General features: G+C 41.8%; 1 non-coding gene across 1 annotated transcript; it reads right to left on the bottom strand.

The window, feature by feature from the left end:
* Positions 1-4,527: 4,527 nt before the first annotated feature.
* On the bottom strand, positions 4,528-4,653 carry LOC147425806 (U5 spliceosomal RNA). Its single transcript, XR_015186324.1, has one exon. It is a non-coding gene; the product is annotated as a U5 spliceosomal RNA (small nuclear RNA).
* Positions 4,654-24,698: the final 20,045 nt, after the last annotated feature.

Here is a 24,698-nt window from a genome sequence, read left to right as displayed (position 1 = left end):
AGGTTTTAGTTTCATTATTTAATTACCTAAAGCTCTCACAAAAGGGGAAAGGGGGACACATGTCAGAAGGCTATCACTTATGCTGCTTAATAGTCATTGGCTTGACTTGGGGAGAGCCAATGAGGGCTCAGCAAGAGCAAATAGCAAGAGTGCTCGCCCAAGAGAGAGAGGGGGCTGATTTTTGCAAGGATTATCACACACACACTCACACAATCTCATGTGTGAAGAAAGAGAAGACTATCTCTTCCCAAGCTTTAATGGAGAGCTCATCACCTACTCCAAGCTTGTGAGATAGAAGCCTACATCAACATACTCTTGGCATGTGGATGTAAATCCAACCAAGAGCCAAGGTTCAATGCATGCTCATCTCCTCTACCAAGATAATTACTCAGCTAAGCTATGCTAATATGAGTGATTATGTGAGGAGATGTACATCTTTCTCGTAAGATACTCCTTCTTCCTCTCAATCTACTCTCATACCCTGCTAGCTCTCACCATATTCGAAGGTGTGTGAGGTCTTGGGTCTGAGAACGGGGATAATTCAAGTTGTGTTTGCTAAGTGTTTTGCTTATGCATGAAGCTTTCATCTTCATTGCACTAGCTAGTCTTGAAGGAACACAAAGAATTGTATTGTACAATGTCTCTCTTAATGGGAGAAACCATAATACAAAGCCTTTGGAGGGGACCGGCTCCATGCAAATCCAGTCCTGAACTGTTGTCATTAGCTTAATTTTCTCCCTCTTTTGAAAGTATTGTCAATGCTATATAACTAGGTGTTATGCTTTTTGTTGCTCTCTCCACCCAAGCACTCTTGTAATTTATTAGGAATCTATTCTAATGAAATGCCACAATGTTCATGCTCATTTTCGCTACACACAATTTATTAGGCCATTAAATGTTACAATTGACTATGTTGGTTACTTTTGTTATTGTTATCTGCTAGTTGAGCTATTTCTACAAGGCGTCTTACCAAGGTTTTGACTACGTAGATTCTAAATCCAAGGGCTTGGATTGCAAAGGCAACACCCAGGGTTCCGAATGCAATGCTATTTCTTTGTTCAGGTAGGGGACGTGCTCCTCTCCATTTGAATACGGGTAAGTGAACATTACGTTCAAATCTCCAGCTACGCATCTATTCATTTGGTGTTATTCCATTTTAAGTATGCTTTGCTCGGTTTTTCAAGATGTATAAGTACGCTTGAATGTTACAGAGCCATGCCAAGACCATGTTGACACAAAGTATTTTGAGCCAAGTGTCCAATCTATCTTTCAGCCTTGTGCTGTTACTAACCTACTTGTAGGGTTCAATTTGGCATATGTTGTCACATAGGATACAACATGGTTTAGGAACTCAAGGATTTCGGTTTAGCCAGTGTGGAGCAAAGAATGATGGTCCCTCTCACTCTTGTCTCGCAGAGTATTTAGAGTTGCCTCCACACACAAGTACCTCTTGTACTTGTAGGATGTTCTTTTTTCAGATATCCTTAGTTGAGACATATTCCACATGTGGCGAATATGAGTCTCTGGGACTGACACGGCGCCCACTAGTTCAAATATGTGTCACGACAAAGTCCTTAGGTGCTGGTCGCATCTGTTTTCTCGACCAATTTTAGCACGACGTATCAAGAGCAATTTCGTGGCCAACAATTGTTGGATACTTAGAATGACTTGTTAATGTACAAGTACTGCTAACCAACATTACATATGGTTGTTTATACATATAGCAAATGAAAAAGTTTCATTGTTTGTACCTAGAAGTGATCACTATTTCCCCTTCTATTATGGTTCAGACGCGTCAGCAAGGCTTGCACAAGATTGCAACTGAAAGTATTTAGTTTCTTTTCAGAACTATTTACATTCCTCTTTAAATATGTGCTAGGCGCATCACATTTTCCATAAGTATTGGCAAGGATCATTATGGATATACAGGTTCGGGTTTGTTTTTGCTAAATGCATGTACACTAGATGTTATGGACCCTAGTGTTTAGCAAAAGCTGATTTGGAGCGGCATGCATATTCCTTATTGTTGCTTATAAAGCATTTTGCACTCTAAGTACAATATCTCTAGAGATTACTTTTGGGTCTACTAATCACCAATAGAGGTCATGGCTCGTTTGGGCGTTTGTGGATTTTTTCAAGTTAACCACGATGGTTATTTCGGACATTGTTGATTCCTCACCAATGTTATACACTACTGTGATTCCCCGTTTACCAGTCATCTGGGATGACTGTCTGTAAGCCGTGAGGAAAACACACTTCAGTACTGTCAGTTATCCAACGGGATAGGCAGATTACAAAGAGTAATCTTGTGCTCAAGGATAAGCAAAGTGTGTACGTTAGCACCAAGCGATCCAATTAGTAAGCATTTATTGCTCTTTATGGAGTTTACTTACTATCAGTTAATGCATGTTGCGACTCGGTAGTCTCTTAATGTATAAGTCAGGTTCTCAACCTTGACACTCGTTAGGGTGGGGTTGTTTACTGATGAAATTTGAGAACAAGTCAAGGACTTACACTTGGCTAATGACTTAGGTCAACAAGTTACTTTCACAGAAAGTGAAAAGCGGTACTCTTCAGGTACATCTTTGCCATGTTAACTCGTTTAGCATGCTCATGTACGTTCTAAATAGAGTTTATACACTAGATTGTTGCAAATGGACAGCAATGTGGAAAATCAAGATGTTACTCTTGGTTTCATTGAACCTCCTGCGGAACCGTGTTCCGAGCAACGAAACAGTTAGATCCTTGAGGGATGCCACTTGGAAAAACATTAGTGTTTTTAAGAAGAAATTCTCCACTTTTGTTTTCGAGGACGAAAACTCTTCTTAAGGGAGGAGTAATGTCAGGACAAGGGTCCTACGGGCAAGGCCCAACCTAGGGGGTCAGGGACCTATGCCAAGGGCCTGGACGGGACCAATGTGGACTGCGGATCCGCTTAGGGCAAGAGCTAGGAGCTAGGCCTATATAAAGGGCGGTAGGGAGGGGGATCCTACGTCTTAGTCTCCTAGGTCTTACATTGGATCTCACACCACCTGGTGAGATTTCTCTGTCATGAGCAATAAATAGCGATTGCCGAGATGACAAATGTAGGGCAAGGGCCCACCAAATCCCAACCGATAAGTTTGAATGGGGCAATTAACCTTGACTGGAGCTTACTCTCCATGCATGTTGTGTGGGTCATTGATTTTTTGGCGAATTGTGCATGCTTTGAGATGTGTGGATTCTGGATTGCATGACTTAGGCCAGTAATAGGACAATGTTGATGTTGTCGAGTACTTTGTGAAACCCTAGATGCCCAAATATGTAGTACTGAATGTAAAGTTTGTCAAACTGTTTGGGTATGTGGATTCTTGCAAGGTGGTCTTGTTTGACGCAGTACATGATGTGATCCTAACAATCTGCTGTAAGCTCCTAACAATCTCTTGTATCTTGTTGAAATTGTTGTAAGGTTCTAAGTACTGCCTGTTGTATATGCTCTACCCGTGATTAGCCATCGATGACATAATTAGTGATGCCCTTTCAATAGTTGAGCACTAGCAAAGCTATTCCTCATCATTCGCCTAGGCTTGAGAGATGCACCCATTGCTATGTAACTGCTGTTGTGTACAGCCTTTTCTGGGATTGGCGGCGGCCATTGTAGGGTATTGCCCCGTTGCCAACAATGCAATAGGCCTTGGGGGCATCTGCCAAGGATCAAAGTTATGCAACAACGCTAAGTACATCCCACCAGGGCATCCCGAGCATGCCTCCGTGCTGGCAATAGCATCGGCTGAGAGGAGCTAGTAGGCAAGGCAAATCTGAATCCAACACACGCTTTCTAAGCGTAGAGACAAACACCACAAAAAGTCCTTCCTCACCTGATCAAAGTCATGCAACTCCCACGAGGGCATCTCGACCATACCTCCCTGCTTGCAATAGCTTCGGCTGAGAAGAGCTAGTGAATCCAACACACACTAGACCAATCTCTAAGCGTAGAGACAATGCACCACAAAAAGTCCTTCCTCACCTGATCAGTTTAGTAATCCAACAAGATACTAGGGGACCCTCTAGTCATCTCATTCATGACATCCAGGGGGCTTCTCGTCGAGACCCTCTCATTGATGAGCTCCCAAATATGCATGCTCAGGAGAAAGCTGCATCAAGCAATTGGACCAGACAATCCTCTCCCCAAAGCATGTAAATTCTAACATAAAAAGTACAACACTTCAAGCAATCAATTAAAAGAAGCAGATCGGACTTCTCCTTGAGGGATTCAGCAACGCTCCACAAGCATTCATGGTGTTTGCCTTTGATTGTTGAGAGAGTAGGCAATTACAGCAGTGTCTTGAGGTATGCCCCATGTGGAAAGGACAAAGAAGATCACGTGCAAAGTAAGGGCGTGCCTCCAAATCAGATCATGAACACTTGCATCTAGTCCCTACTGCACAGCAACGGCACAGCATCTTGATAGCTTAGTGGAGGGTCAACAGGCTGCCTGAGGAAGACGATGGTGCATGATGTAACTTCAAAATGGAAGATTGAGAGGGGCCCCCTCGCAGAGGAGGAAGCCCTTGCCAAAAATTCAGAGTATGGTGCTTCATCTGGGCCGAGCACACGGTATTCTTTAGTAAAAGGCGAAAGAATAGTTCGCTCTGTGTGCTCAACCCGCACCTTAACCCAGGAAGGAGCAGGCCTCAGCCTTAGTGGTGCAACAACCTTGCGCCCCCCGCATGTGGGATATTATAGACAGCACCACGTCCACTTGCCCGCATGCTGGATATGATGGACAATACCACGAGCATGCTGTGCACCCTTCTCTTCCCCTTCATTTGCACCCCTCAAGAATGCTCACATGCCACACATCAAACCCTCACTTCACATTTGTTCAAAGCAACCCATAGCTTCTTGGCCCTACCCAAAAATCATTCTCAGTTGTGTCTTATTATTCTCATAAATTTCACTACCATATGTCAGCACAGCCGCATGACTCTAGTACGCTCTACACACTTCCCTACATCTCTTCACAATCTTTTCCCTTGTCAATATCTCCTATTTGGCCCGTATTCTATATCCCTCACCATGATATGGTATTGATGACTGTGAACACACTTCGGACCATTGGGGCACTTGCGTGTGCATTCCTGTAATCCCATCTCCAACATTTGTTATCAGAGTAGACTTTGCAATTCTTCTTCTTCCCCACATTTTTGTACATCTTGCACTCCCATTTCCAACATTTGGTACCATCGCAAACTTCCATATCCCGAGCAGCATTGCCAACACCCTCCTGGTTCACTTTCTCATATCATAGTGATATTTGATGAGCATTTTCATGGGGATAAGAACTTTGGAAGGGCTCATAGAGGTCTCTATTTCCAAAATTTTAATGTAGGCTCTATCATTCTTAACCTCTTTACTTAACATGCGGTATCAACACTTCCATTAGTCTAGGTTTGGATCTTGAAGGCTAGTTGCATGGGCATACACTCCCCATGCTACGTCTGTAGTGTCGATTTCAAATAATCTTGTGTGTGTTGTTTCAACAAGGTAACGGTGCTCTATTCTCTGGGGGGCAATTGATTTTGGGCTCAACATTTGCTTACTGCTGCAGGGTCACAAAAGCTCAAGAAGTTCAAAGAGGGAGGAAAGAGTATCTCTTTTCTCACCTATGATGGCACCCTTGGTGCTACCGACAAAGTATTGGCCTTCATCCAACAAATTGATGATGCCTTTGGAGACGAGGGCTTCACGGAGTCCTCCAAGCTACACCATGTAGCTATGAACTTCCAAAAATCGGCTCGTCAATGGTGGGCTGGCCTTCGTGGCAATGGCGAAGCCCCAAAGACATGGAAAACTCTACGAGTTTCCATCATGAAGCAATTCCTTGCAAAGCGATGCAAAGGACAAAGTGCTCATCGAATGGCAGAGTTTAAGGCTTCTCTCTCATGAGGCTATCCACAAATATGTGGACAAGTTTTGGGATTTACATCTCAAGGCTACTGTCTTTCAAAAGATTCCTGAGCAAAAACAACAATTATATGCGAGATTACCTGAAGAGATGGCCGAGTATGTCAACTCTCAACGGCCTAACTCTATCAGCAAAGTAATCCACCATACCATGGTTGCTTCATGCATCAATTTCCAACAAGAGGTTAGACGGAATGTCAAACCCATGGAAAATAAAGACAAAAGTGATGCAAAGGGAAAAATTAATGCCCAAAATTTTTCCCACAGCCATTCCAATAACAACAACAACAATTGGTCCAAGGAGAAAGGAACTTACAAAGGTAAAAATAAACTCTCTCCTTACAGCTTGAAACTTTTCTCAAGGATCACAAATGTTTTAAGTGTGGGGAGCAAGGACATGGCTGTCGTTCTTTGCCCCAAAAGAAATGCTCACAATGAGACTCCTAGAGCTTCGACTATCGAAGTTCCAAAAGAGGATGCTCATTGCAAAGGATCACCTCTCTCCTATGCTTGGGGAAAGGTAAGGGAGCGTGATGCTTTCATCTTGTTTGACCCTGGTTCTACTCTCAACTTCATATCAATGGAGTTGGCCACCAAGTTGGGCATTCAAGCTTTTGAGATGGGAGATGCAGTAACTGTCGATGCCGCTTTCAAGGGACAACAAGCCTCCGTTACTCCCTTGATTGGGAAGTTGAGGCTTCATATCCAAAGCTATGTCGACAAAGAAGACTTCTTTATCTCTTCTCTCCAACATGAGGATACTATCCTAGAGATACCATGGTTCAAATGCATGGCTGCCAACATGAAGTTCCCTGAAAGGAGAATCTACTTCACCTACAGGGGAAAGAATATGTATATAGATGCTAATGAGTCTGGTCGTACTATACCACTTGTAAATCCTCTTGCCCTTGATAAATCAATGAAAAGCTCAGTTTCTATGTACATGATTTTTGTCAAAGAATCCCTAAAAGGTCCTAATGTTTCATCAAAGGTGAATGGTAAGAATCAAGAAGAGTTAGACTTGTCTAACTTTCTAAAAGGATTCCAAGATGTGTTCATTGATGATATCCCTATGGACTTATCTCCAAAACGAGGGGATGATGACCATCAAATTGACCTCCTATCACGAAGCTCACCGCCTAACAAACCTCCCTATCGAGTTTCACAAGCTCACCAAGAGGAAATCATGAGGCAAGTACAAGAATTGGTAGACAAAGGAATGGTGAGGCCTACTATCCTCCCCCTTTTGCTCTCCAATCCTTTTAGTGCAAAAGAAAGATGGTATATACCGCATGTGTGTGGACTATCGTGCACTAAACCATATCACTATCAAAAACAAATTTCCCGTACCTCGGGTAGAAGGTCTGTTTGATAAGCTATGTCATAATAATCAATATCTAATTCTCCTAAATGATTTTCTCATATTAAACTGATCATTTAATGTGGGGAAGTGCCAGGGGAGAAAAAGCTAGAATATTGGTTAAGCTAGCAGACCAGCCACAGTAGGGATCCAAAGGAGGGAAAATAGGGATCCAAAGGGGGGGCCATCTGCAAAAGATCCATGTGCAACAATGGGCTAAAAAGACCCTAAGGTTCAGCCCATTAAGACTTCCAAAATGCTAAGGTTCCAAAATTCAAAGGTTGTGTCCAAAGGGTTAAAGCTTAGGGGGAATTGGATGCTTTATGTGCTCTCCAAAGTCAACACACATCCCTACACATGAGGGGGTGAGCCCTAAAGGTAGGGGATGAAAGAGAAAGTCACACACACACACACACACACACACACACACACATGCTCCCTTTACACAAAGGGAATTAGGGACACATGTCAGCTCCCTAGCCCAGATGCCCACAACGGGTGCCCAATTCCTACTGGATGGCCTTGGAGGTGGACCAATGAGAATTAAGCTAGAGTAAATTTAGTTTAATTAATTTAAAAACACTTAATAAAAGAACCAATGAGAATTAAATCTCCTAAAAGACTATTGGGCAGTGTCCCAAGAGGTCCAATGAGCATTCAAGAGCCCAATGGCTTGCCTGATTCCTATTGGCCAAGAGGCAAAGGGGTCCAACGCGAGTTTAGTTTAATTATTAAATTACCTAAAGCTCTCACAAAAGGGGAAAGGCGAACACATGTCAAAAGGATATCACTTATGCTACTTAATGGTCATTGGCTTGACTTGGGGAGGGCCAATGAGGCTGGAGCAAGAGCAAATAGCAAGAGGGCTCGCCCAAGAGAGAGAGGGGGCTGATTTTTGAAAAGCATTATCACACACACACTCACACAATCTCATGTGTGAAGAAAGAGAAGACTATCTCTTCCCAAGCTTTAATGGAGAGCTCATCACCTATTCCAAGCTTGTGAGATAGAAGCCTATAATGACACACGGGTAGAAGACCTATTTGATAAGCTACAAGGATTGACCTACTTCAGTAGGATTGACCTAAAAAGTGGCTATTATCAAATAAGGATAGTTGATCAAGACATTGTAAAGACCGCATTTCGCACCACATTTGGTCTTTACGAATACATTGTCATGCCTTTTGGCTTGACCAATGCACCAGCCACATTCAACCGCTTGATGGAGAAGCTGTTCGAACCTTCACTGGAGTGTTCTTTGATGATATTATCATCTACTCTAATTCATTGGAGGAACACAAGCAACACCTCCAGGTAATATTTCAAGTTTTAAGAGAGAATAAACTTTATGTTAATCAAAGAAAAGTGAATTTTTCTTGCAAGAGATTCAATATTTAGGTCATATTATCTCTCAAGATGGCATCCAAATGGATCCATCTAAGTTAGAGGTAATAAAAGGATGGCCTAAACCAAGGAATCTTCATGAACTAAGAAGCTTTATAGGTATGTGTCCATACTATAGACGCTTCATAGAAAAGTTCTCACAAATTGCGGGACCATTACATGACCTAACAAAGAAAAGCGTTAGGTATACATGGTCTGCTAAGGAGAACAATGCTTTCGAAAATCTTAAAGAAAAGCTTCTCTCTCAACCTGTGCTTACACTACCGGATCTCTCAAAGCCATTTGAGGTCCATTGTGATGCTTGTGGTGATTGCCTTGGAGCTGTTTTGCTCCAAGAAGGGCATGCCATAGGCTATGAGAGTCGAAGGCTCGACCCTGTTAAGCAAGCTCTAGGCATATACGAAAAGGAACTCCTTGCAGTTCTACATGCCTTAGACTCATGAAAGCACTATTTATTGGGGACTCCTTTCATTCTACAAACGGATCACTAAAGTCTTAAGTACTTCATGACGCAGACCAAGCTCTCCGACAAACAAATGAGGTGGGCAAATTTCCTTTCGCAATTTCATTTTCATATTGCTGACATTGCTGGCAAGCATAATCAAGTAGCTCATGCACTCTCAAGATGGCCGAGAGTGAATGCGGTTTTCATAGCAACTCACAATGATCTATCTTCAATGATAGATGAGTACGCTATTGATCCCGATTTTAGAGATGTGATTTCAGCCCTTCCATTAGGGAAGAAAGAAGAACCATTTACTTTACAAGATGGTTATCTTCTCTATGGCAATAGACTATGCGTTACTAACTCACTACGTGAGAAAGTAATGTATGAATCTCATGCTCCACCTTATGCGGGGCATAGAGGGATTCAGTCTACCTTAAAGGGAATTGAAACATATTTCTATTGGCCTACCATGAAAGTGAACATACAAGAGTATGTTTCTAAATGTGTGGTATGCCAAAAGACTAAATTTGATAGAGGGAAGCAACTTGGATTGCTTCAACCCTTGCCAATCCCTAATTCACCATGGGAGAGCATATCCATGGATTTTATCTTTGGATTGCCTAAGTCTATCCATGGGGATATGGGAATATGGACGATAGTAGACAGGTTCAGTAAACAAGCTCATTTTATACCTGTCAAAAAGACTATCAAAGCCCATCAAATGGCAACCCTCTTCATTTCACAAATTTTCAAGTACCATGGCTTGCCAATGTCCATAGTGTCGGATAGAGATCCTAGAATGACCATAATTTCTGGAAGGGTCTCTTTGAGAATTTTGGGACAAGGCTGAACTTCTCTTCGGCCTATCATCTACAAACGGATGGCCAAAGTGAAATAGCTAACCTAACCATTCTCGATCTACTAAAAGCCTATGTAATGGAGATAGATCAAAGATCCCAATGGGAGAAGTACTTACCCTTAGTGGAGTATGCTTACAATAACACTGTACATACTTCCACGGGAAAAGCACCTTTCGAGGTAATTCAGGGAAGATCAAAAATTCCCTTGCTACTTAAGGTACATGGGAAGATCTTCGCTACAGATGAGTATAGCCAAGACCTACAAGAATCTTTTCAAAAGATTAAGGATGCTATCTCTATCTCACAGCAAAGGCAAAAGGCTGCTGCTGACAAGCACAGAAGAGCCCAAGCCTTTAAAGAAAACAATTGGGTCTTGTTAAAGCTTCCCAAGGCTCGATTAAGGCACAGGACGGGCAAGAATCCTGCAGGCCACCAAAAGTACTATGTTAAACTAGCAAAAAGGTACTATGGTCCCTTCCAGATTCTTAGGCCAATCAATGAGATGGCCTATCAACTCAAGTTTCCCAATCATTGGCTCATACACAATGCTTTCCATGTGAGCCTATTAAAGCCTTACAAAGGAGAGCCACCTCAAGAACCAACTATTGAAGACACACCGGAGATCGAGGACCAAGAGGAGGTGCTGCAGCCCGAGTCCATTCTCCGACATGAAGACAAGGTATTAAGAGGCGGTAAGACTATCCGACGATATCTTATTAAGTTTAAGAATTATCCTTTTGAAGATGCTAGATGGATGCAAGGCATACAATTAAAGGATAACCTAAACCTTGTCAATGCTTACAATGCTTCCCAAGAGTAAGCAAATGTACAAAATGTTAAAAATGAACAAAGTTTTTTTTGTCTTATAAGACTCTCTTTTTCTTTATTGTGCACAAAAATAAAGTAGTATGCATGCTTAGATCAAGTTTGCGGAGACGACGTCTCCCAAACACCAAGTAGAGCTTGTCACTCTACTATCGAAGATTGATAGGAATAATGTGCAGACATGCTTGCGGCAGTCTCAGGCTCTCAAGCACCAAATGGACTAGTCATCCATTGTGGAATGATGTCGTAGGGTAACATAGGGATCCTCTACCCGCTAAGAAAAGGACTCATGAATATGCTTTATCTTCTCTACACCATAGTCGAGGACGAATATGATTTCAAGAGAGAGGTAATGTCATAATAATCAATATCTAATTCTCCTAAATGATTTTCTCATATTAAACTGATTATTTAATGTGGGGAAGTGCCAGGGGAGAAAAGCTAGAATATTGGTTAAGCTAGCAGACCGGCCACAGTAGGGATCCAAAGGAGGGAAAATAGGGATCCAAAGGGTGGGCCATGTGCAAAAGAGCCATGTGCAACAATGGGCTAAAAAGACCCTAAGGTTCAACCCATTAAGACTTCCAAAATGCTAAGGTTCCAAAATTCAAAGGTTGTGTCCAAAGGGTTAAAGCTTAGGTGGAATTGGATGCTTTGTGTGCTCTCCAAAGTCAACACACATCCCTACACATGAGGGGGCAATCCCTAAAGGTAGGGGATGAGAGAGAAAGTCACACACACACACATACACACAGGCTCCCTTTACACAAAGGGAATTAGGGACACATATCAGCTCCCTAGCCCAGATGCCCACAAGGTGTGCCCAATTCCTACTAGATGGCCTTGGAGGTGCACCAATGAGAATTAAGCTAGAGTAAATCTAGTTTAATTAATTTAAAAACACTTAATAAAAGAACCAATGAGAATTAAGTCTCCTAAAAGACTATTGGGCAGTTTCCCAAGGGGTCCAATGAGCATTCAGGAGCCCAATGGCTTGCCTGATTCCTATTGGCCAGGAGGCAAAGGGGTCCAATGAGAGTTTAGTTTAATTATTAAATTACCTAAAGCTCTCACAAAAGGGGAAAGGGGGACACATGTCAAAAGGCTATCACTTATGCTGCTTAATGGTCATTGGCTAGTCTTGAAGTAACACAAAGAATTGTATTGTACAATGTCTCTCTTGATGGGAGAAACCATAATACAAAGCCTTTTGGAGGGGGGACCGACTCCATGCAAATCCGGTCCTCAACTATTGTCATTAGCTTAATTTCTCTCTCTTTGGAAAGTATTGTTGATGCTATCTAACTAGGTGTTATGTTTTTTGTTGCTCTCTCCACCCAAGCACTCTTGTAATTCTTATTAGGAATCTATTCTAATGAAATGCCCAATATGTTCATGCTCATTTCCGCTACACACAAGTTATTAGGCCATTAAATGTTACAAGCTACAAGGCTCTACCTACTTCAGTAGGATTGACCTTAATAGTGGCTACCATCAAATAAGGATAGTGAATGAAGATATCCTAAAGACCGCGTTTTGTACAACATTTGGCATTTATTGATTAATGGAGAAAATTTTAGACCCTACCGCAAATTCACTGGAGTGTTCTTTGATGATACCATCATCTACTCCAATTCCTTGGAGGAACACAAGCAACATCTCCAAGTAATTCAAGCATTAGGGAGAATAAGCTTTTTCTCAAGCAAAAGAAAAGCGAATTTTTCCTTCAAGACATTCAATACCTAGGTCATATTATCTCTCGAGATGGTATCCGTATGGATGCATCAAAGTTGGAGGTAATAAAAGCATGGCCTAATCCAAGGAATCTACATGAGCTAAGAAGCTTTATTGTTGGTATATGTGCATACTATATATGCTTCATAGCAAAATTCTCTTAAATAGCAGGACCATTACATGACTTAACAAAGAAAAACGTTAAGTTTTCATGGACTGCTAAGGAGAAAAGTGCTTTTGACAATCTCAAAGAGAAGTTTATCTCCCAACCAGTCCTTATTCTTCTGGATCTCTCAAAGCCATTTGAGCTCCAATCTGATGCTTGTGGTGATTGCCTTGGAGCAGTCTTGCTTCAAGAAGGGCATGCCATAGCATATGAGAGCCGAAGGCTCAACACGGATGAACGGGTCTTAGGCATTTATGAGAAAGAGCTGTTAGCTGTTCTACATTCCCTAGATACATGGAAGCACTATCTATTGGGGACTCCATTCATCTCAAGAACAGACCATCAAAGTCTCAAGTACTTCATGACGCAAACAAAGCTTTCCAACAAACAAATGAGGTGGGCAAATTTTCTTTCACAATTTAATTTCCACATTGCTCACATTGGTGGTAAGCACAATCCACTGGCTGATGCACTTTCACAATAACCAAAAGTTAATGTGGTGTCAATAGCAACTCACAATGATCTACCTTCTATGATAGATGAGTATGCTATTGAACCCAACTTTAAAGACATAATGTCAGCCCTTACTTTGGGGAAGAAAGAGGAAACATTCACCTTGCAGGATGGTTATCTTCTCCATGGCAATAGGCTATGTGTTCCCACTCCCTTCATGAGAAAGTCATGTATGAATCCCATGCTCCTCCCTATGTGGGGCATAGAGGCATTCAACCTACTCTTCAAGGAGTAGAGATGTACTTTTATTGGCCTACCATGAAAGTGGACATACAAGAGTATGTTTCAAAATGTGTAGTATGCCAAAAGACCAAGTATGATAGAGGGAAGCAACTTGGATTACTCTAGCCATTGCCCATTATTAATTCACCATGGGAGAGTATATCCATGGACTTTATCTTTGGATTACCAAAATCTATCCATGGGAATACAAAAATATGGACAATAGTCGACAGGTTTAGCAAGCAAGCACACTTTATCGCTGTCAAGAATACTATTAAGGCACACCAAATGGCAACTCTCTTTATATCACAGATTTTTAAACACCATGGATTACCAACATCCATCGTGTCAGATAGAGATCCTAGAATGACCAGTAATTTCTAGAAAGGTCTCTTCAAAAATCTAGGTACAAGATTGAATTTCTAGAAAGGTCTCTTCAAAAATCTAGGTACAAGATTGAATTTCTCTTAGGCCTATCAGCTGCCGCAAGCATGTCTGCTCTTTAGTCCATTTGATCTTCCCAAGTAGAGTGACAAATTCTACATGGTGTTTGAGAGACGTCATCATCCCAAACATGATTCTTAGTATGTATACCACTTAAATTTGTGCACAATAAAGAGAGAATTAGTCTTATAAGACAAAACATTGATCATTAAAAGAAATATGTACATTTGCTTACTATAATGTAGCATTGTAAGCGTTGACAAGGTTCATACTATCCTTAAGCTGGATTCCCTGCATCCATCTAGCATCTTCAAAAGGATAATTTTTGAACTTAATAAGATACTGTCGGATAATCTTACTATGTCATAGTACCTTATAGGGAAGGAGGAGAGGATTTAGCAATATTTCTAATTGAAATGAGTGACCCACTCTGGTGACTAGGAAAACGGGGTGCATGTGACTGTGGCTTCCATCTTGTCTCCTCATTATTTAAAATACCAGAGTCAATAGAGAGAGAAGAAGAGAGAATGTGGGTAGGATGTAGAGGATAGGAGATATTTACAATAGTCTAGCTTTGGCTAGACATAAGCTTATTAGGGAGAGGAGAGAGGTAAGAAATTTATAAGAGAGGTTGTCGAAGATGGATAGTTGTTGATGATGATGGATCCTCCAAAAATGGTGAGAGAATCACTCTAGACTAGCCAAGACCTCATTAAAAGATCCTTGTCTCTTGTAATCATGCTTGAAGACTTGTAGAACCATAGCCATTCTAGAGGGAAGAAAATTGGGGATGGCCTGTGTCACCATTACACGAGAAAATTGGGGTCCACCACAAAAATCATAGCTCCACGTTCATAACTCCAAAAATTTTGAAAAAAAATTGAGCTAAAAGTTGAGCTCACAAGCTACATCTTTCATGTTGAACACTCCTTCAGATTCGGGATTCTTCTCTACTTAAAAAAATCAGCCAAATAATGTATTATTTGTGGCTGCAAAGGTCTTTTGGTGGTCCCCTTTGAGTGGACTTCTATCTTGCCTTCAAGTGTAAGCTCCTTCATGTGTATGAAAACATGACCTAGAGTTTTGAAAAGATTGGCAATCATCTAGATGGAGGTATTATTGAAATTTGAAAGTGGGGTTGAGGTCTGAAAATGAAAACTAGTGAATAAAATATTTGGTAGGGTGGAATAATATATATACATAAAAAATATATTAGAAAATACTAAAAAATATATATAATGTAATTTAGAATATATATGTTTAATATTTAAGGTCAAAAAAAAGATCAACAAAGAAAGCTTATTTATGCTACATCATGATTGATTAGCATAAGTCTTATTTATTTAATAAAGGCTAAAACGGTTGTGAAAAAGAGAAGAAAAATCAAAAGTAACTTATATAATCGGAAATACTTTTGGTAAAAGAGAAAAAATATATGGGGGGTACCCATGCATGGAAAAGCTTGCCTCGGGACCAAGGGAGAAAAAGCTAGAATATCGGTTAAGCTGGCAGACTGGCCACAGTAGGGATCCAAAGGAGGGAAATGGGGATCCAAAGGGGGGGCCATCTACAAATGAGCAATGTGCAACCATGAGCTTAAAAGACCCTAAGGTTCAGTCCATTAAGACTTCCAAAATGCTAAGGTTCCAAAATTCAAAGGTTGACTCCAATGGCTTAGGAAATTTGGATGCTTTGTTTGTGTGTAAAAAAGTCTTCCCAAGTCCTACAAAGGATGGGGCGAGCCCAAGAAGTAGGGGATGAGAGAGAAACACACACACACACAACCTTCCTTTGCTCACAAGGGGAAAGAGGGACATATGTCAGCTCCCTAGCCCAGATGCCCACAAGGTGTACTCAATTCCTATTGGATGGCCATGGAGGTGGACCAATGAGAATTAGGCTAGAAATCTAGTTTAATTAATTTAAAAACACTTAATAAAAGAACCAATAAGAATTAAGCTCTCTAGAAGACTATTGGACAGTCTCCCAAGGGGTCCAATCAGCATTCAGCAGCCCAATGGATTGCCTGATTCCTATTGGCCAGGAGGGAAAGGGGTCCAATGAGAGTTTAGTTGCATTTATTAATACCTAAACCTCTCACAAAAGGGGAAAGGGGGACACATGTCAAAAGGCTATCACTTATACTACTATCACTTACAAGAGAGTACCTAGGAAGCCTCCTCGTGAGACTCCCAAAAGAGGCCTCTCTCAGATTCGGGAAGAAGAAGAGGATCCATACGAAGGGCTCAAAAATTTGCTTCTTGATGATGCATCTCCTTCCAAAAGGAAAATTCAAGACTCCCCCTGAAGGAACGAGAAAGAAGTGAGCCTCCCGCCACCTCGGCGGAGATGTCTCCACGAAGACGGCGGGCTAAACGCTCTCCATCACCTCCAAAACGGAGAAGACCATCACACACTTCTCTACACTATAATTCAAAGAGGGATGACAAAAAGCAAGAGAAGAAAAAGGCGAGAAAGAGAACACCCTCTTCTCCATCTTCTTCATCCTCTTCCTCTTATGAAAGTGATGGTGAAGACAAAGAAGTCAAGGCAAGAAAAAGGCGAGAAAGAGGTCACCCTCTTCTCCATCTTCCTCAAATTCTTCATCTTCTGAAGAAAATGATGGTAAAACCTTTGAACCATCAAAAAGAAGAGGCCATAGGAAATCCTATGCCGCGTGAAAGAGGTCGCCCAAGCTCAAGAAGTTCAAAGAGGGAGGAAAGAGAATCTCTTTCCTTACCTACAATGGCACCTTGGGTGCTACGGACAAAGTCTTGGCCTTTATCCAACAATTCAATGCAGCATTTGGAGATGAGGGCTTCACAGAGTCCTCTAAGCTATGCCATGTAACTATGAACTTTCAAAATTCCGCCAGGCAATGGTGGTCTAGCCTATGGGACAACGGTGAAGCTCCACGAACATGGAAAGCTTTAAGAGCTTCCATTATGAAGCAGTTTTTGGCCACCGATGCCAAAGACAAAGCACTCACCGAATGGCGAAGCTTGAAGCTCTCTCCCTAAAAATCCATTCACAAATATGTAGACAAGTATTGGGACCTACAACTCAAAGCCACTATCTTCAAAAAGTTGGATTTTGGAGAGCAAAAGCAACAATTTTGTGCGGGCTTAACCGAAGAAATGGCAGAGTATGTCAACTCCCAAAGGCCACGCACCATATCGGCAGTTATACACCATACTATGGTGGCTTCTCGAATCAATTTCCAAACAGGGTCTAAAAGAAATTATAAGCCCACGGAAAACAAGGGTTCCAATGAGCCTAAGGGGAAGGACAATGTCCAAAAGTCTCCTAAGGGCAACTCCAACAAAGCTAAAGAGAAGCGAGTTTACGAAGGCAAAAATAAATTCTCTCCTGAAGAGCTTGAGCGTTATCGCAAGGATAACCGTTGTTTCAAGTGCGGTGAGCAAGGGCATGTGTACCGCGCTTGTCCCCAAAAGAACAACCGCCATGAGCCTCCTAGAGCTACCTTGGTCAAAATCCAAGAGGAGGAAACGCACCACAAAGGATCTCCTCTATGCCATGCTTGGGAAAAGGTAGGAGAACATGATGGTTTAATTTTCTTTGACCCTGGTTCTACTCACAAGTCTATGAGATGGGAGATGTACTGTCCTCACATGGTGCTTTCAAGGGGCAAGAAGCTTCAGTCGCTCCCTTAAACAAGAAATTGAGACTCCATGTCCAAAGCTACGTGGACAAAGAGGACTTCTTTATCTCTGCTCTCAAGCACGAGGATGTAATCCTAGGGGCACCATGGTTTGATCGCATGGCTGCCAATGTTAAATTCCCTAAAAGGAGAACCTACTTTAGGTTAGGGGAAAAAGATATGTACATAGATGCTAAGAAAATGGGTAACACCATACCCATTGTAGCTACACAAGCTTTCAACAAGTCAATAAAGAGCTCTATTTCCGTGTAGATGATTTTTGTTAAAGATTCTCAAAATGAACCTAATGCTTTAACAAAAGAAAATATAAACAATCAAAAAGAATTGGAGTTATCCAATTTTCTCAAGGGGTTTCAAGATGTCTTTATTGACGACATCACTTGTGAGCTACCTCCTAAACGAGGCAATGATGACCATGCAATTGAACTTCTTCCAGGAAGTTCACCGCCTAATAAACCTCCTTATAGAGTTTCTCAACTTCAGCAAGAGGAGACTATGCGGCAAGTGCATGAGTTAGTTGAGAAGGGCATGGTTAGGCCTAGATCATCTCCATTTTGCTCACCTGTGCTATTAGTGCAAAACAAAGACAGCACATATCGTATGTGTGTTGACTATAGAACACTAAATAGGATCACTATCAAGAATAGGTTTCCCATTCCACGAGTAGAAGACCTATTTGATAAGCTACAAGGGTCCTAAAAAGTGGATATCACCAAGTAAGGATAGTTGATCAAGACATTGTAAAGACCGCATTTGACACTACGTTTGGTCTTTAAGAATATATTGTCATGCCTTTTGTCTTGACCAATGAACCAGCCACATTCAACCGCTTGATGGAGAAGCTATTCAGGCCTCACCGAACCTTTACTGGAGTGTTCTTTGATGATATCATCATCTACTCTAATTCATTGGATAAACACAAGCAACACCTCTAGGTAATATTTCAAGTTCTAAGAGAGAATAAACTTTATGTTAATCAAAAGAAAAGTGAATTTTTCTTGCAAGAGATTCAATATTTAGGTCACATTATCTCTCAAGATGGCATCCAAATGGATCCATCAAAGTTAGAGGTCATAAAAGGATGGCCTAAACTAGGGAATCTTCAAGATGGCATCCAAATGGATCCATCAAAGTTAGAGGTCATAAAAGGATGCCATAAACCAAGGAATCTTCATGAACTAAGAAGCTTTATAGGTATGTGTGCATACTATAGACGCTTCATAGAAAAGTTCTCACTAATAGCAGGACCATTACATGACCTAACAAAAAAACATGTTAGGTATACATGGTCTGCCAAGGAGAAAATGCTTTCAAAAAGCTTAAAGAAAAGCTTATCTCTCAACCTGTGCTCCAATGTGATGCTTGTGGTGATTGCCTTGGAGCTGTTTTGCTCCAAGAAGGGCACACCATAGGCTATGAAAGTCGAAGGCTCGACCCTGTTGAGCAAGCTCTAGGCATATATGAAAAGGAACTTCTCACAGTTCTACATGCCTTAGACTCATGGAAACACTATTTATTGGGGACTCCTTTCATTTTGCAACGGATCACCAGAGTCTTAAGTACTTCATGACGCAGACCAAGCTCTCCGACAAACAAATGAGGTGGGAAAATTTCCTTTCGCAATTTCATTTTTATATTGCTTACATTGCAGGCAAGCATAATCAAGTAGCCGTCACTCTCAATACGGCCGAGAGTGAATGCGGTTTCCATAGCAACTCACAATGATCTATCTTCTATGATAGATGAGTATGGTATTGATCCCAATTCTAGAGATGTGATTTCAGCCCTTGCATTGGGGAAGAAAGAGGAACCGTTTACTTTACAAGATGGTTATCTTCTCTATGGCAATAGACTAGGTGTTACTAACTCACTACGTGAGGAAGTAATGTATGAATCTCATGCTCCTCCTTATGCGGGGCATAGAGGGATTTAGTCTACCTTAAAGGAGATTGAAACATATTTCTATTGGCCTAACATAAAAGCAAACATACAAGAGTATGTTTCTAAATGTGTGGTATGCCAAAAGACGAAGTTTGATAGAGACAAGCAACCTGGATTGCTTCAACCTTTGCCAATCCCTAATTCACCATGGGAGAGCATATCCATGGATTTTATCTTTGGATTGCCTAAGTCTATCCATGGGAATACATAAATATGGAGGATAGTAGACAGGTTCAGTAAACAAGCCAATTTTATACCAGTCGAAAAGACTATCAAAGCCCATCAAATGGCAACCCTTTTCATATCACAAATCTTCAAGTACCATGGCTTGCCAATGTCCATAGTGTTGGATAGAGATCCTAGAATGACCAGTAATTTCTAGAAGGGTCTCTTTGAGAATTTAGGGACAAGGCTAAATTTCTTTTTGGACTATCACCCACAAATGGATGGCCAAAGTGAAATAGCTTACCTAACAATCCTTGATCTACTAAAAGCCCCTGTAACGGAAGTAGATCAAAGATCCCAATTGGAGAAGTACTTACCCTTAGTGGAGTATGCCTACAATAACACTGTACATACTTCCACGGAAAAGCACCTTTTGAGGTAATTGAGAGAAGATTAAAAAAAACCCTGCTACTTAAGGTAAACAAGAAGATCTTCATTGCAGATGAAGATAGCCAAGATTTAAGGGAATCTTTTCAAAAGATTAAGGATGCTATCTCTATCTCACAGCAAAGGCAAAAGGCTATTGCTGACAAGCACAGAAGAGCCCAAACCTTTAAATAAAATGATTGGGTCTTACTTAAATTTCCCAAGGCTCAATTAAGCCACACGACAGGCAAGAATCTTACGGGACACCAAAAGTCACTGAGTTAGCAAAAAGGTACTATGGTCCCTTCCAGATTCTTAGGCCAATCAATGAGATGGCCTGTCAACTCAAGTTGCCCAACCATTGGCTATACACAATGCTTTCCATGTGAGCCTACTAAAGCCTTAAAAAGGAGAGCCACCTCAAGAACCTACTATAGAGGTGATGCAGCCCGAGTCCATTCTCCGACATGAAGACAAGGTACTAAGAGGCGCTAAGACTATCCAACAATATCTTATTAAGTTTAAGAGTTATCCTTTTGAAGATGCTAGATGGATGCAAGGCATCCAATTAAAGGATAACATAAACCTTGTCAATGCTTACAATGCTTCCCTAGAGTAAGCAAATGTACAAATGTTAAAAACGAAAAATGTTTTTGTCTTATAAGACTCTCTTTTTATTTATTGTGCAGAAAAATGAAGTAGTATGCATGCTTAGATCAAGTTTGCGAAGACGACGTCTCCCAAACACCAAGTAGAGCTTGTCACTCTACTATGGAAAATTTATAGGACTAATGTGCAGATATGCTTGCGGCAGCTTAGGCTCTCAAGCGCCAAATGGACTAGTCATCCATTCTGGAACGATCTTGTAGGGTAACATAGGGCTCCTCTACCCACTAAGAAAAGGACTAATGAATATGCTTTATCTTCTCTACCCCATAGTCGAGGACAACTATGATTTCAAGAGAGAGGTAATGTCATAATAACTAATATCTAATTCTCCTAAATGATTTTCTCATGTTAAACTGATCATTAATATGGGAAAGTACCAGGGGAGAAAAAGTTAGAATATTGGTTAAGCTGGCAGATCGGCCACAGTAGGGATCCAAAGGAGGGAAAATAGGGATCCAAAGGGGGGGCCATCTGCAAAAGATCATTGTGCAACAATGAGCTTAAAAGACCCTAAGGTTCAACCCATTAAGATTTCCAGAATGCTAAGGTTCCAAAATTCAAAGCTTGAATCCAATGGTCAAGCTTAAGAAATTTGGATGCTTTGTATGTGTGTAAAAAAGTATTCCCATGTCCTACAAAGGAGGAAGCGAGCTCAAGAAGTACGGGATGAGAGAGAAATACACACACACTCACAAGCTTCCTTTCACACAAGGGGAAAGAGGAACACATGTCAGCTCCCTAGCCCAGATGCCCACAAGGTGTACTCAATTTCTATTGGATGGCCATGGAGGTGGACTAATGAGAATTAGGCTAGAGTAAATCTAGTTTAATTAATTTAACAACACTTAATAAAAGAACCAATAAGAATTAAGCTCTCTAGAAGACTATTGGACAGTCTCCCAAGGGGTCCAATGAGCATTCAGCAGCCCAATGGCTTACCTAATTCCTATTGGCCAGGAGGCAAAGGGGTCCAATGAGAGTTTAGTTGCATTTATTAATTACCTAAATCTCTCACAAAAGGGGAAAGGGGGACTCATGTCAGACGGCTATCACTTATGCTGCTTAAATTTCATTGGCTAAGCCTGGCATGGGCCAATAGGGTTTGAGCATGAGCAAATACTAAGAGGGGTCGACCAAGAGAGAGAGGGGGGTGATTTTCTCAAGGCATTATCACTTACACACTCACACAATCTCATGTGTGGAGCAAGAAGACTCTCTCTCTCTCCTTCTCAAGCTTTAATGGAAAGCTTATCACCTACTCCAAGCTTGTGAGAAGGGAGGCCTACACCAACAACTCTTGGCTTTGTGATGCAAATCCAACCAAGATCCAAGCTTCAATGCATGGTCATCTCCTCTACCATGCTAATTTTACTAAGCTAATCTATACTAATATGAGTGATTATGTAAGGAGATGTACATCTTTCTCGTAAGAATACTCCTTCTTCCTCTCAATCTACTCTCATACCCCGCTAGCTCTCACCATCTTCAAAGGTGTGTGAGGTGTTGGGTCTGAGACCGTGAGGGAATTAATGTTTTGTGAGGTCTTGGGTCTGAGAACGTGAGGGAATTGATGTTGTGTTTGATAAGTGTTTTGCTTAGTGCACGAAGTTTCCATCTCCATTGCGCTAGCTAGTATTGAAGGAACACAAAGAATTGTATTGTAAAATGTCTCTGTTGATGGGAGAAACCATAATACAAAGCCTTTTGGAGGGGGGATCCCGGGGGACCGGTTCCATGTAAATATGGTCCTCAACTGTTGTCAATAGCTAAATTTCTCTCTCTTTTGAAGTATTGTTCATGCTATCTAACTAGGTGTTATACTTTTTGTTGCTCTCTCCACCCAAGCACTCTCGTTATTCTCATTAGGAATCTATTATAATGAAATGCTTACTATGTTCATACTAATTTCCACTACACACAAGTTACTAGGCCATTAGATGTTACAAGCAGGTGGGCATACATACTCTGGTTAGCTCAAGGATGATTGGCTGGTAGTGAGTTTTGACTTGGGCTTGAAGATATGGGATGCGACCAGGTTTTGTCCACAGCAAGTCAGGCATGCTACCAATATATCCCATAAGGGCTATATTGGAGAGACTAGAGGACCTGGGGTGTGACACTCCTCCTTTACGAGCCTGAAACTTGTCATGTTGTAGATTGCATTGCACAGGTGGAACTATGGTCTAAGGCAAGCTTTGAGGGCAGGATGAATGTGTGTTCCTCATCATTCACCTAGGCTTGAGAGATGCACCAATTGCTATGCAACTGTTGTTGTGTACAACCTTTTTTGGGATTGGCGATGGCCATAGTAGGGTATTGCCCCATTGCCAACAATGCAATAGGCCTTGGGGGCATCTGCCAAGGATCAAAGTTATGCAACAACGCTAAGTACATCCCACTATGGCATCCCGACCATGCCTCCCTACTGACAATAGCATCGGCTAAGTAGGCAAGGAAAATTTGACTCCAACATGGCAGAGCGTTAGAACAGATGGGAAGAGCCTAGGCATGCAAGTGGCAGCGGTGATATATGTTTTATGTGGGTTTTCAGACCCTATGGGCTTCAAAAGGGGCCAATTTTGATGGTAGGAAAAGGATGTCTAAAGGACAGGTTTTTTTTGCTTGGAAATGTAAGATATGTGCGTCCAAAGCTGGAGTGTATTGCAGATCCGAGATAGTGTATTGTAGATCCGAGACGGGCAGGGCAAGTGATGCCAGCTAATCAAAGACAAAATGAGAGAGTTATTGTCAGTTGAAATTTCATCAGGGCCAGTTCTGTGACGGTTTTGATCGCCTCGATCGGTGTGCCATCAAATATTTTTGAATCTTTTACAACATTTCTATGTGTTCTATGTGGCAAGGGAAGGCCACAGGAAGTGACTGCATGTCACGAAATCCGGCAAACGATCAAGATACAGGCGGTTGAAATTGGCGGCAGTTGCCTACCAAGGATTGCTGGATGATTTTGGGTAGTTTTGATTGCCTTGGTTGATGGGCCTGACCAAGTCAAAACGGGGAGGTTTTTGCACGGGATGATATCCGGGAACCCGGTTTACAAGTTCCATTTTATGGCTCGGGGAGAAGAGCGTTGGGCAACTGGTGGAAAGCTTGGAAGTTGAAGGGAAAAAGCAGTTGTTTTGGTGATTCTCTGAAGTGTTTTTTGTGGAGTTTGGAGGTCCAATGCTTGTGAGACCACCACGTCGAGGAATTAAACCCACATGCAGGGGTCCGAACCGGGGTACTTAGGCTACAGGAGACCCTTCATTAAGCATCTATGTGGCATGGTGAGAGACCTCGAGGGCTCTGACCATGGTGATTCCGCTCGCGACACTGATGTAGGCTGTACACGGGTGTATGCCCGACGGTTTTGATGGGGGTGGAGGTGCATTGATGGCGTTCATCGTCATTGGACGTTCAACTATCTCGCAGCACAGTGCTGACATCGTTGCCGGGTTGGGTGTGGTCACGCGCAGGTTTTTTGAGAAAATATTTGGGAGCACCGACGGCGTCGTCGGTGCCCCTCCTAAGTGGTGTTTGTGCAATGGCTTGGGACTCAAGGAAGGGGTGCTAAGAATAGCAGCCAAAGGTAGCCTCACATGCATACAAGGTCCGAAAATAGAGGGATGAACTAAAACAAGGGAGGCACACGCCCAATGGAGGGCCAAATTCAGCTCATCGAGGGAGGGCCTCTTTATGGTGGGAACGAAGGAGCTCGCAAGGGATGTTTTGGGAGCTCAACGAGAAGCTTGTCTAGTTGGAGAAGACCAAGAGGAAGGAGATCCACCATTTTTTGCCATCGGGAAGCTGGAGCAAAAGGAAGGAGGTGAAGCCGAAGCTGAGTAGAGATATGATAGATGTGAATGCGCTCTGAGGAGCGATTGTACCGTCGTTTT

This window comes from Adiantum capillus-veneris, chromosome 24 (assembly GCF_014529385.1).
Source record: "Adiantum capillus-veneris isolate H3 chromosome 24, ASM1452938v2, whole genome shotgun sequence".
NCBI lineage: Eukaryota > Viridiplantae > Streptophyta > Polypodiopsida > Polypodiales > Pteridaceae > Adiantum > Adiantum capillus-veneris.
Note: the sequence above shows the minus strand (reverse complement) of the source record. Positions and strands in the feature narration are given on the sequence as shown.